Here is a 12,322-nt window from a genome sequence, read left to right as displayed (position 1 = left end):
TGCACTCAGAATTTGACGATAAACAGATGACTTTTTAATAAGGGTTTAGTGCCCCTAAACAGTTTTTTAAAAACAACTAAGTAGGCTTGAGTTTCACTTTTCAAATGAGTTTGGGGAAAATCATGCCTGACAACACCACCAACCATCAATGTGTAAGCTCCTGACCTCCAAGGGATCTGTCATCACCAAAAGAAAAGGAAATGATCAGAACAGCAGAAGTTTTAATTTGAGTCATTTGAGTTATCTAGATGAAATACATAAAATTTGATTAAATTCAGAATTTATGTATGTTTAACCTAAATAAGATATTCAGTTACTTTGACATTGTGATTAAAATCTGATGGAATAACTTGCTACCGAAAAGAAACATGAAGCGTGCGGGGGCAGTGATCAATTTAAATCTCTAATGAAGGATTAAAAAGGGATATGTTCCATGGCCAAATCCCCCAACAGCAGTGTGAAGAACAGCATGGAGCTTTTGTCACAAGCTGTTTCAGGCCTTGAAGCTTAACAAACAAGCCTAAAGTAAAAATATGTGAGTTTATAGGCATGAAAAGAGAACCTAGTTAAGACTAAGTCTTGGGCGCTGCCTCTTGCATTGGCCTGGAGGCTCAAGACCTGTTTCTTCTGCTTCTCAGGTTTACTTCTTATCTGTGTTATGGTCTTCATGAGTCTAGCTGAGATCTTCACCAACAACTCCCAGAGGAAGCCGTCAACCCTCTTCAAACTCCGATTCATCAGCCAACCTGACTTTCAAATAAGGTGTAGACAGCAAGAGGACTGAGCAGGCAGTTAACTCTTTTTCCTCAACAGCTAATGCAGCATAGCAACAGAGTTTGGTGGTTTCCAACCTTTCCAGCAAGAAATCCCACTGAATACACTTTGCTGCTCACCTTTGGCTGCTGCTCTGAACAGTTGTCAGGCACAGTACTTATTCTCTGTGTCCAGCATGCGCAGGTCGGCTGCGTGTCCCAGTAACTGTTGTGGCACACCCTGAAATCATCAGTATTATTGTTTTGAAATAACTATGTCACTGTTCTCTTGCAGGATATAAAAAATAGTCTTCAGATACGTGAGACTACCTTCCAATTTGTTACCACCCCCTCTTAGTGTAAAAATGAGTAGCCTGGGGTGCACAGGTGACCCATGAATTAGAAGGCCCACATTCTAGTCTCCACTTTAAAAACACCTAGCTTCGTGATCCTGGTTAGACTTTCTAAACTTCTCTTACTTTATACATTTCTGTTTGTTTCTTACCCCAAATAAATGCATTGCTCTTTCAATTTACAAAAAGTAGTACCATTTTACAACACACAGTTATAACATTGAAATTTATGTTTCCTTATATTTTTCCATTGGTGATAATCTTTTTTTTTTTTAAAGATTATTTTTATTTGACAGAGAGAGACAGCAAGAGAGGGAACACAAGCAGGAGAGGGAGAAGCAGGCTCCCTGCTCAGTAGGGAGCGCGATGGGAACATGTCCTGGGATCATGACCTGAGCGGAAAGCAGACACTTAACCAACTGAGCCATGCAGGCGTCCCTCAGTGGTGATATTCTAAGTAGGGTGAGCACTATATGTTCCTCGTATGCTTGTTCCTCATACACTTGTTCCTTCCTCATTCTCCTTCCCTTGCTGCCTTTTTCTCCTCAATTAGCAGAATAAGATTCTCCATATTCCCCCGTATGACCTGTATTAACATTTCTAGACGTGTGATCACTTCCTCATATTTGTTCAGGTAAATGTAATAATTGGCACATTACATTTCAATTGAATTCCCTATAAATTATAAATGTAATGTGCTGGTGCCTGAAAAAATGTCATCAATGACAGACTGGGTCAGCCGCAGTGGCAAAGAAGCCTAACTAGGCTGAAGTAGACTAACTCATATTGTAGATCTATCATATAATTTTGGTAACATGGCACCTTCACTTACCACCTAGTACAGAAAACTTGAGTTTCTTTTTGAATATCTAGATTCGATTTTTATCTTGGAATGTGAAGTTGCTCAAGAAACTGACCTGTTCAAACCTGTTTGGGCGTTCTTAAGGATGAACAATTACTCTATACTCTGGTTAAGATTTTAGACTTTCCGTTGTTGATTTAGTCTGACAATCAAAAAAATGGAGAAAAAGGCTCTGTTAAACATTATAGATGGTTTTGTAAAATTTTGAGGACCTCAAGAAAAAGAGTTTACTAGGGATTTGCTAGTATCAACTTTGTACAACTTACAGGTACAATCTATTACTCATTTAGGAAGCATGGCATGAGATCACTAAGCATGTTATAGCATAGCACTATTTCTGAAAATGAACACTAGTCCATTTATGGAAGGTTAAGAGGAATCTAAATAAATTAAGCTCTAAAGAAAATAATAATGTCTCCATCTTTGTAGGAACAATGGCTGGCTATTTACTGGGCAACTTGTTTCTGTCACACACTATCTAAGCCCTCTTAATATATTATCTAACTTAACTGAATTCTACAACAGTCTGATGAGGTAAGTACTAGTACCACTATTTTACAGGTAAGAGAAGTGAGACTGAGAGAGGTTGATAGCTACTAAAGCCTCACACCTGGTAAGGACACCAGAATTCAAAGCCAAGTTTGTCTGATTTGAAGTCCGAGTTCTTTCCATGGTAAAATACTGCTGCTGTTTTTCATTCTGTGCTTTTGTTTTAGCTAATAGTTAATCATATAAATACTACATGAACTCATTCTTCTTTTAACATATGGTGCAATATAGATGCCCTTGAAGTCCCTCATTATACTCATCATTAATCTTAGTTTCCTCTAAGCTTCCTCAGAAGTAACACTGCTTTAAGTTTTGGAAGATCCTAAGAGATCATTCTTAGAATATCCATTAGATACACAGGAAAAGATTTTCAACATCATTAGTCATATTGGGCACACAAAATAAAATCACAATTAAGTACTGCTACACACTTATTAGACTATTCAGTGACTAAAAAAAAAATAGTGATAACATCAAATGCTGGTAAAAATACAGAAACTGGATCTTTCAGACATTGCAGATCAGAACATAAAGTGAAATACTCAGTCTAGAAAATATGTCTGTCAATGAAACTAAGCATCACTTACCCACAACCCAGCAATTGTCTTTTGTTGTTGTTTTTATTGTTTAAAGATTTTATTTATTTATTTGACAGAGAGAGAGGGAGAGATCACAAGTAGACAGAGAGGCAGGCAGAGAGAGAGGGCAAAACAAGCTCTCAAATCATTCTGAACACTTGCAAACTCAACTGGAGATCAAAAAAAGAATTGCTGCAACTCCATAAATAGAAAAACGACCACTTTCTGCAAGGTAGGATGTGTGGAGAAGTGAATCCAAGGGAATATATGGGAAGATAAATCACTGGGGGAGGACTTTCCATAAGCCGACTACTGGAAAGTGATGTAGCAGTGGAGTGCAAAATTGGAACTTCTATTTTTTTTTAAAAGATTCTATTTATTCATGAGAGACAGAGAGAGAGGGAGGCAGAAGCAGTGGGAGAAGCAGACTCCTTGCAGAGCAGGGAACCTGACACAGGACTTAATCCCAGGACTCTGGGATCAGGACCTGAGGCAAAGGTGGATGCTTAACTGACTAAACCAGCCAGGCACCCCCATACTGGAACTTTTAGAAGTCTGTTCCAGATAAAGGATTTCCCTGCCTCAGGTGGCTAAGTGGGGCAGAATCCTAGGTGGGACAGTGTGGTCTCAGGATCCGCTGGATCACAGAAAGAACGGGGTTGCCTGAGTGCGGCAGAGTTCCCAGGCATCAGAGCAGGGAAGCCTGTTGCAATCGGCAAGCCCAGAAGAGGGCTCCCAGATTGGTGTTGCCATAAACCATGAACCTTGGCAGATTTGGGCAAGTGCTCTCTGAGCAGGGATCCAGCAAGCAGCAGAACTGCCTCCACACCACTTTCCCTCCCCCCAGGAGGAAGAGTTTGCAGGATTTGGAGACTCCAAATGGGGTCGTATGCCTGAGATAGAAATACTCAGTCACAGCCTGGGTGAGCACACAGTGTTCCTGGAGACCAGGATGATAGGAGTGATGGACAGCTTATTCTCTGAGGGCGCAGCACTGAGAAGTGGTGGTAGGGTGGGGTGCGAGTTTCCAGCTCTGGGGCTAGAGATTGGGAGGCTGCCATTTTTATTCTCATCCTCTAAAGCAGCTCAGAAAGCCTTCAGGGAACAAAAAGCCAAATAGAGAAATCCAAAGACTTACTAATTCTGGCCCCCTGGTGAGAATAGTGCAGTTCCACCTGGGGCAAAGACACCTGAGAATCCTCCCCCAGAAGATCTGCAAGAACATCCAGTTAAGATCAAGCTTACCGATTACACAGAACTATAAAACTCTAGTGCTAGGGGAAAATAATGCATAGAATTCACGTTTTTTTCCCCCATGAGTTTTTAGTTTTTCAATTTTAACTTTTTTCTTTCTTTTTTCAGCCAATTTCTTTTTTAATCAACTCTTTTTAGAAATCTATTTTAATTGTCATTTTTACATTTACATTCTATCCTTTCATCATATTTAATTATATATATATATATATATATATATATATATAATTTTTTTTTAAAAGATGCAGTATCTTCTAACAAACAGACCAAAATACTCCCCAAATCTAGTATGTTGCTGTGTTCTCTTCACATATCTGGTTATATTCTCTCTCTTTTCCCCTCCTCCTCCTCCTTCAACTCCTTCTTATTACACTCCTTTTTAATTTTCATCCTCACAGTTACATTCTATCCTTTCAAAGCATTTAATTTTATTTTTGTGTATATCTATAAGTTTTTCTTTCTTTACATTTTGGGATCTAGTTTTCCAACAAATAGACCAAAATACACACAAGATCTCTGTTCTGTTCACCTATCTGATCATGTTCTTTTTTTAAAATTTTATTTTATTTTTCAGTTTTGGGACTCTTCTGATTTATTTAATATATATTTCTTGGGAGTTGTTATTGCCACTTTAACATTTTGTTCTCTTGTTCATCTGTTCATCTCTGAATGACAAGACAGAAAAGCTTACCTCAAAAAAGAAAACAAGAGGCAGTACTGATTGCCAGGGACCTAATTAGTATGGATATAACTAAGATGTCAGAACTAGAATTTCAGAATAATGATCATGAGGATACTATGGGGGCTTGAGAAAAACGTAAAAGACACTAGAGAATCCTTTTCTGGAGAAATAGAAAAACTAAAATCTAATCAAGTCAAATAAAAAAGACCATGAATGAGATGCAATAAAAAAAAATGGAAGTTCTTAAAAAAAAAAAAAAGGAAGCTCTAACTGCTAGGGTAGATGAAGGTGAAGAGCGAATTAGTGATATAGAAGACAAATGATGGAGAATAAAGAAGCAAAGAAAAAGAGAGATAAACGACTACTGGATCATGAGGGTATAATTTGAGAGATAAGTGATAGCATAAAGTGAAACAATATTTGAATTAATGGTCTCCCAGAAGAAAAGGAAAGAGAGAAGGGGGAAGAAGGTATATTGGAGCAAATTACAGCAGAGAACTTCCCTAATCTGGGAAGGAAACACACATTCAAGTCCAGGAGGCACAGAGAACCCTCCTCAAAATCAATAAAATTGGTCAACATGTTGACATATAATAGAGACAAAGAGAAAATCCTGAAAATAGCTCAGGACAAGAGGTCTGTAACCTACAAGGGTAGAAACATTAGACCAGCAGAAGACCTATTTAAAGAGACGTGGCAGGCCAAAAAAGACTGGCATGATATATTCAAAGTGCTAAATGAGAAAAATATCCAGCCAAGAATACTTTATCTAGCAAGGACATCATTCAAAATAGGAGGAGAGATAAAGAACTTTCAGGACAAATAGAAACTAAAAGAATGTGTGATCACTAAACCAGCCCTATAAAAATATAAAAGGAGATCCTTTGAGCGAAGAGAAAACCCAAAAGTAACATAGACCAGAAAGGAATAAAGACAATACACAGAAATAATGACTTTACAGGTAATACAATGGCACTAAATTCATATCTATCAATAGTTACTCTGAATGGAAATGGGCTAAATGCAGCAATCAAAAGACACAGGGTATCAGATTGGGTAAAAAAGCAAGACCCATTGATATGCTCTTGTAAGAGACTCATTTAGACCCAAAGACACCTCCAGATTGAAAGTGAGGGTGTGAAGATACCCTTCAACAGATAAATGGATAAAAAAAAGATACATATATACAATGGAATATTACACAGTCATCAGAAAGGATGAATACCCAACTTTTGTATCAACATGGACAGGACTGGAGGAGATTATGCTGAGTGAAGTAAATCAAGCAGAGAAAGTCAATTATCATATAATTTCACTGTAGAGCATAAGGAATAACATGGAGGACATTAGGAGAAGGAAAGGAAAACTGAATTGGGGTAAATCAGAGGAGGAGATAAACCATGAGAGACTGTGGACTCCAAGGAAAAAACTGAGGGTTTTGGAGGGGAGATGGGTGGGGGGATGGGTGAGCCTGGTGGTGGGTACATATTGCATGGAGCACTGGGTGTAGTGCATAAACAATAAATCTTGGAACACTGAAAAAATAAAATTAAATAAAAAAAAAAGAAAGTGAGGTTGTGGAAAACCATTTATCATGCTAGTGGACATCAACAGAAAGCTGGCATAGCAATGTTTATACTAGAAAAATTAGATTTTAAACTAGAGATTGTAATAAAAGATGAAGGAGGGCACTATATCATAATTAAAGAGTCTAGCCAATAAGAAGATCTAACAATTCTAAATATTTATGCCCTATGGAAGCAGCCAGTTATATAAACCAATTAATAACAAAATTAAAGAAACACATTGATAATAATACAATAACAGTAGAGAACTTTAACACCCCACTCTCTATAGTGGATAGATCATCCAAGCAGAAGATTAGCAAAGAAACAAAGGCTCTGAATGACACAGTGGACTAGATGGACTTCAGAGATATATTCAGAGAATTCCATCCTAAAGCAACAGAATACACATTCTTCTCAAGTGCCCATGAACATTCTCCAGGATAGATCACATATTGGATCACAAACAGATCACATACTGCATCCCAAACCAAAGGACTGGGGTCATTCCCTGCATATTTTCAGACCACAAGGCTTTGAAACTTGAAACTTTGAAACTCAATTACAAGAGGAAATTTGGAAAGAACTTAAATACATGGAGGCTAAAGAATATCCTACTAAAGAATAAATGGGTCAACCCAGAAATTAAAGAAGAATAGAAAAAAAATTCATGGAAACTAGTGAAAATGAAAAGTGGCTTGGTCAGTTAAGTGTCTGCCTTCGACTCAGGCCGTGATCTCAGGGTCCTTGGATGGAGTGCTACATTGAACTCCCTGCTCAGCAGAGAGTCTGCTTCTCCTTCTCTCTCTGACCCTCCTTCCCACTTGCGTGCATGTACTATCTCTCTCTGTCTCAAAAAACAAAACAAAACAAAAACAAGACAAAACAAAACAAACAACAAAAAACTGTTGAAAACCCTCCCAAATGCAGTCTTGAAAGAGAAGTACATAACAATATAAGCCTTTCTCAAGAAACAAGAAAGGTCACAAATACACAACCTAACCTTATACCTCAAGGAGCTGGAGAAAGAACAGTAAATAAAGCTTAAACCTAGCAGAAGAGAATTAATATTGATTAGAGCAGAAATCAATGAAATAGAAACCAAAAGAACAGTAGAATAGAGCAATGAAACTGGGACCTCGTTCTTTGAAAGAATTAATAAGATTGCTAAACACCTGGATAGACTTATCAAAAAGAACAGAGGAAGGACCCAAATAAAATCATGAAAGAAAGAATTGACATCACAACCAACACTGAAGAAATACAAACAATTATCAGAACATATTTATGAGCAACTATATGGCAACAGATTACACAATCTGGAAGAAATGGATGCATTCCTAGAAACATAAACTACCAAAACTGAAACAGGAAGAAATAGAAAACCTGAACACACCCATAACCAGCAAGGAAATTGAAGTAGTAATCAAAAATCTCCCAAAAACAAGAGTCCAGGGCTGGATGGCTTCCTAAGGGAATTCTACCAAACATTTAAAGAAGAATTATTACCTATTCTTCTGAAGCCATTTCAAAAAATAGAAATGGAAGAAAAACTTCCAAGTTAGTTCTGTGAGAGCAGCATCACCTTGATCTCAAAACCAAAGACTCCTTCAAAAAGGAAAATTACAGACCAATATCCCTGATGAACATGGATGCAATAATTCTTACCCAAATACTAGACAACAGTATTAAAAGAATTATTCACCATGAGCAAGTGGGAGTTATTCCCACACTGAAAGGGTAGTTCAAAATCTGCAAATCAATCAATGTGATACACTACATTAATAAAAGAAAGGACAAGAACCATATGATCCTCTCAATAGATGCAGAAAAAAACATTTGACAGAGTACAGCATCCTTTCCTGATTAAAAACTCTCTGCCTTGTAGAAATAGAGGGAACATACCTCAACATCACAAAAGCAATGTACAAAAAGCCCACAGTGAATATTATTCTTAATGGGGAAAAAATCTGAGAGTTTTCCCCTAAGGTAAGGAACACAGCAGGGATGTCCTCTTTCACCACTGTTACTCAACATAGTACTAGAAGTCCTAGTCTCAGCAATCAGACAACAAAAGGAAATAAAAGGTATACAAATTGGCAAAGAAGAAGTCAAACTCTCACTCTTTGCAGATGACGTGATACTCTATGTGAAAAACCCAAAAAACTCCACCCCAGAATTGCTAGAACTCATATAGGAATTCATCAAAGTGGCAGGATATAAAATCAGTGTACAGAAATCAGTTGCATTTCTATACAGTAACAATGAAACAGAAGAAAGAGAAATTAAAGAATCGATCCCATTTACAATTGCAAAAAAACCCATCAAATACCTAGGAATAAACCTAACCGAAGAGGCAAAGAATCTGTACTCAGAAAAACTACAGAACACTCATGAAAGAAATTGAGGAAGACACAAAGAAATAGAAAAGTGTTCCATGCTCATGGATTGGAAGAATAAATACTGTTAAAATGTCTATGCTGCCTAGAGCAATCTACACATTTAATGCAATTCCTATCCAAATACCATTGACATTGTTCATGGAGCTAGAACAATCTTAAAATTTGTATGGAACCAGAAAAGACCCCAAATAACCAGAGGAATGTTGAAAAAGAAAACCAAAGCTGGTGGCATCACAATTCCAGACTTCAACCTCTATTACAAAGTTGTAATCATCAAGACAGTATGTACGAGCACAAAAACATATGCATAGATCAATGGAACAGAATAGAGAGCCCAAAAATGGACTCTCAACTTTATGTTCAGCTAATCTTTGACAAAGCAGGGAAGACTATCCAATGGATGAAAAACAGTCTCTTCGGGTCACCTGGGTGGCTCAGTGGGTTGAGCCGCTGCCTTCGGCTCAGGTCATGATCCCGGGGTCATGGGATCGAGTCCCACATCAGGCTCCTTGCTCAGCAGGGAACCTGCTTCTCTCGCTGCCTCTGCCTGCTTCTCTGCCTACTTGTGTATACTCGCTTGCTCTCTCTCTGGCAAATAAATAAAATCTTTAAAAAAACCAACAGTCTCTTCAACAAATGGTGTTGGGAAAATTGGACATCCACATGCAGAGGAATGAAACTGAACCATTTCCTTACACCATACACAAAAAGAAACTCAAAAAAGATGAAAGACCTAAATGTGAGACAGGAATCCATCAAAATCCTTGAGGAGTACATGGGCAGCAACCTCTGTGACCTCAGCCACAGCAGCTTCTTGCTAGACATGTATCCAAAGGCAAGGGAAACAAAGGCAAAAATGAACTATGGGGACTTGATTAAGATAAAAAGCTTCTGTACAGCAAAGGAAACATTCAACAAAACCAAAAGACAACTGACAGAATGGGAGAAGATAGTTGCCAACTTCTTATCAGATAAAGGTCTAGGTTCCAAAATCTGTAAAGAACTGATGAAACTCAACACCCAAAGAACAAATAATCCAATCAAGAAATTGGCAGAAGACATGAACAGACGTTTCTCCAAAGAAGACATCCAGATGGCCAACAGACACATGAAAAAAGCTCAACATTGCTAGGCATCAGGGAAATACAAATCAAATCCACAATGAGACACCACCTCACACCAGTCAGAATGTCAAAAATTCACCACTCAGGGAATGACAGATGTTGGTGAGGATGTGGAGAAAGGGGAACCCTCTTACACTGTTGATGGGAATGCAAGCTGGTGCAGCCACTCTGGAAAACAATATGGAGGTTCCTCAAAAAGTTGAAAATAGAGCTACCCTATGACCCAGCAATTTAGGGAGTTACCCCAAAGATACAAATGTAGTGATCCAAAGGGGTACATGCACCCAAATGTTTATAGCAGCAATGTCTACAATAGCCAAACTATGGTAAGAGCCCAGATGTCCATCAACAGATGAATGGAGTATTTATATACATATATAAATACTCCATTCATATATATATATATATATATATATATATATATGTATATATACACACACAATGGACTATTACTCAGCCATCAAAAATGAAATCTTGGGGCGCCTGGGTGGCTCAGTGGGTTAAGCCGCTGCCTTTGGTTCAGGTCATGATCTCAGGGTCCTGGGATCGAGCCCCACATCGGGCTTTCTGCTCAGCAGGTAGCCTGCTTCCCTTCCTCTCTCTCTGCCTGCCTCTCTGCCTACTTGTGATCTCTCACTGTCAAATAAATAAATAAAATATTAAAAAAAAAAAGAAATCTTACCATTTGCAGTGATGTGGATGGAACTAGAGGGTATTATGCTAAGTGAACTAAGTCAATCAGAGAAAGATTATTATCATGATCTCATGCATATGTAAAATTTAAGAAATAAAACAGATAGAAAACAAACTAAGGGTTGCTGATAGGGGGATGGGGTAACTGGATGATGGACATTGAGGAGGATAAATTATGTAATGAGCACTGGGTATTCTATAAGACTGATGAATAACTGACCTTTGCCTCTGAAAGTAATAATATGTTATATATTAATTAACTGAAATTTTTTAAAAGATTATTTATTTATTTATTTGAGAGAAAGACAATGAGAGAGAGCATGAGTGAGGAGAAGGTCAGAGGGAGAAGCAGACTCCCCCTGGAGCTGGGAGCCCAATGTGGGACTCGATCCAAGAACTCCGGGATCATGACCTGAGCTGAAGGCAGTAGTTCAACCAACTGAGCCTTCCAGGCGTCCCTAACTGAATTTTAAAAAAAGAGAGTGTCGATACACAAAATAAGAACTTGAATTGAATAGATCTCAAGGGAATTATGTTGCATGGAAAAAAATAGTTATATATTATTTAATGTCATTTATTTAACATTCTAGAAATGACAGAATTATAGAGATAGAAAATAGGTGAGTGGTTGCCAGGTGTTTGGGATGGGGTGTGGGAAGCATATTGGGTACAACTTGCAGAGTAGCATGAGAGATCTTTGGGTGATGGAGCAGGTCTCTATCTGGATTATGGTGGTGGTCGCATGAATCTACATATGTGATAAAATTGCATAGGAGTGTACATGAACACACACACAAATGTGTATGTGGTGATATCTGAATAAAGTTGTGGATTGTATCTGTCACTTTCCTGTTTTGATGCAATGTATTATCATTGGCAGAAACTGGAGCTCAGGTGCATGGGATCTTTCTAGATTAATTTTTTGCAACTCCCTGTTGATCTGTAATTATTTAAAACTTAAAAAGCCAAATTCAAAATATATACATTGCATATATATATGTCCCTATATACAATTTCTAGTACTGACTTTTGCATATATGTGATTTTTCCATACTATCATCCTGAAGTGTCATTCTGCAAACTTGATTTCTCAACATTCTGGTTGGTTTTTTTTTTTTTTAAAGATTTTATCTATCTATCTACTTATCTATCTATCTGTTTGGAGTACATGCATGAGAGAGAGTTGGGGGGTGGGAGGGCAGAAGGAGAGGGAGAACGAATGTCAAGCAGACTCCATGCTAGAGTGAGATACAGGGCTCCATGTCACCACCCTGAGATCATGACCTAAGCCAAAACCAAGAATCAGAGGCTTAATCGACTGATCCACTCAGGCGCCCCTCAACATTCTGTTTTGAGGTCCATCCAAAACTAATAGAGACCTAGGTCTTGTAACTACTGGATAGGATTCTAATATATGGATATGTCATGCTTATTTATCCCTCCCCAATTTATGAACATTTAGTTTTTTTAATTTTTCCCTGTTACAAAGCTTGGTGTAATGAATATTT

Source organism: Mustela putorius, unplaced genomic scaffold, assembly GCF_011764305.1.
Source record: "Mustela putorius furo isolate JIRA1106 unplaced genomic scaffold, ASM1176430v1.1 tig00000224_pilon_pilon_pilon, whole genome shotgun sequence".
Classification (NCBI taxonomy): domain Eukaryota; kingdom Metazoa; phylum Chordata; class Mammalia; order Carnivora; family Mustelidae; genus Mustela; species Mustela putorius.
This window is presented reverse-complemented; position numbering follows the sequence as displayed.